At 28.4% G+C, this 2,500-nt stretch overlaps 1 protein-coding gene across 2 annotated transcripts in view; it reads right to left on the bottom strand.

Annotated features, from left to right (window-relative positions):
* The window catches only part of LOC119579583 (LIM homeobox transcription factor 1-alpha-like), a 39,901-nt gene that overhangs the window by 25,282 nt on the left and 12,119 nt on the right, over positions 1-2,500 (bottom strand). The gene's annotated exons all lie outside the window — the stretch shown is intronic.

Here is a 2,500-nt window from a genome sequence, read left to right as displayed (position 1 = left end):
GATAATAATAATAATAATAATAATAATAATAATAATAATAATAATAATAATAATAATAATAATGATAATGATAATAATAATAGTAGCAGTATTAATAATATTATTATTAGTAGTAGTAGTAGTAGTAATAATAATGATAATGATAATAATAATAATAGTAATAATAATAATAATAATAATAATAATAATAATGATAATAATAATAATAATAATAATAATAATAATAATAATGATAATAATAATAATAATAATAACAATAATAATAATAATAATTATGATAATAACAATAATAATAATAATAATCATATTGGTAATAATCACAGTAGTAATTTTGCTAATGACCATACCAATAAGAAGAAAGCAGAGCAAAATTGTCAATAAGAACAATAGACTAACGATAGCAATAACGTTGATAAAAATGGATTAATCATTATACGTACAACGATGTTACTATTAGTAATTGATTTCAGACATCAAATATGAAGGAATCTTTCTATTATTAAAATATGATAATAAGCCTAGAAGTGAAATTTACATATGACTATTATTTTCATTGTTATAATCATAACAGATGTCATAATTAATGTTATCAGTTATACACATTATCCTTATGATAACTGATAATCCTGATTGGCATTATCATCAATATTATAATTATTAATACAACAGTTGGCATTATTATCAACATTATGATTATTAATACAACAGTTATTAGAACATCATTAAGAATAATAATTCTAATCACTATCATCATTAAGAAACGGTCTAAAATAATGGATAAATCTTATCAAATATCAAATCATTCATTTCGCTATGTACAATGTTGACATTTCTTAATATCTTTTACAACGAATCTCAATCATCACGATCATTATTGTTCTAGCAGAATTAATAGGCCTACAGATATTAATCAGTCTAGTCACTTATTGATACCATTCTTTTCTCATCATCAGTAGTATTAGCATTATCACTATCATTATAGCAACACTAATAGAATGATTGTATTATCATCGCTGTTACTGTCATTATCAGCATCATCATCATTATCATAACTATCATTATCATCATCATCATTATTACTCGTATAATTACCATCATCATCATTGACATTATTATATTTGTTATCATTATTATCATCATCGTGATTCTTACTGGAATTACAATTATCATTATTCTCATTAGCATTGCTAATATCTTTATTGTTACTATCAATACTATTATCACTTTTATTATCATACTATCATTCTGCTTCTCGGCCGAGAACCTACGAGGGCGGAATATTAAATCCGAAAGGTTTGCTGCTTCGACACGCGAAAAAAAATACATTTTATGTCAATGTTTCTTCATGTTACTTCATTACTAATTCATGTTACTGACCCGCAGGATATGGCCTCATTTCCGCCATATTTGAAGGATATTTCTAGAATTTCCAGAAAATGTCCGAAAAGCGTCTCACAGCATAGATACGCAGGAGAAAAAACAATAACTGTAACTGTCTGTAAAAGTGATGATAACGTGATACAAAACGTATTTTAAACAAAACATTAGAGTTAACAGATCTAGCGCTAAGACGTTCCGGCGACAGACACTTCCGTGGTGTCATGTAAGCCATGTTTAAGAGAGTATGAGTTTTACACAAGATATCAACGGATATTCTTGAATCTGGTCCTGCTTGTTTCTTAAGCAAATTCATGCACTTTTATTGTGGAGATGGAAGTTCAGTAAGATTTGCGAAGAGCTGTATCTGATATCGATATCTTAACTATGGATCTAGTTGCTTTTATTCCTATTATGACCAGTGTCATTATCATCTTATTGTCATTATCACCATCATTGGTAGTAGTAGTAGCATTTTTACCATCATTTTTGTTATTATAATTGTACTACCAATATGATCATTATCACGATTATTACTACAGCACTTTAATTAGGATAATAATTAAAGTGCATTGGTAATAATATCACAACACAATATTTTTCATTATAATTATCATTATCATTAGGAGGAGAAGAGGATGGGAAATACGAGGAAGAGCAGAAGAGAGAGGAGGAGGAGGAATAATAACCTTTCTAATATTAACAAAGCTAACACATTTGAACGTCTTTTACCTTGCAACTACCAGTTATCCATGTCACAGATCCTGATGGGCAAATAAATAAACAAAAGGCAGGAAAGGCTACATCACTCGCAGTAAACTTTGATTCTAAATTACCACATCTTTAGACAAGGAGGAAATTAGAAAGAAGCGAAGGAGAGCAAAGAAATGACAAAGAGGATAATAAGGAAAAATGCTTACAACTCTCATGATATGATTCCCTCAGATTAAGCTGATAGTAACTTTGTTACCCTGTAATGTAACTCTTAATTTTCGCGTTATTATCATCACTACTGTTTCGCACGTCTGTGTATACGTACTCATAACGTATTGCATTATCACAAACATAGAGATATGTATGCCTGTGAATTCATACGTGTAGACTATATACGGCGTGTAAACAG

The sequence above is a fragment of the Penaeus monodon genome, chromosome 12 (assembly GCF_015228065.2).
Source record: "Penaeus monodon isolate SGIC_2016 chromosome 12, NSTDA_Pmon_1, whole genome shotgun sequence".
Taxonomy (NCBI): domain Eukaryota; kingdom Metazoa; phylum Arthropoda; class Malacostraca; order Decapoda; family Penaeidae; genus Penaeus; species Penaeus monodon.
Note: the sequence above shows the minus strand (reverse complement) of the source record. Positions and strands in the feature narration are given on the sequence as shown.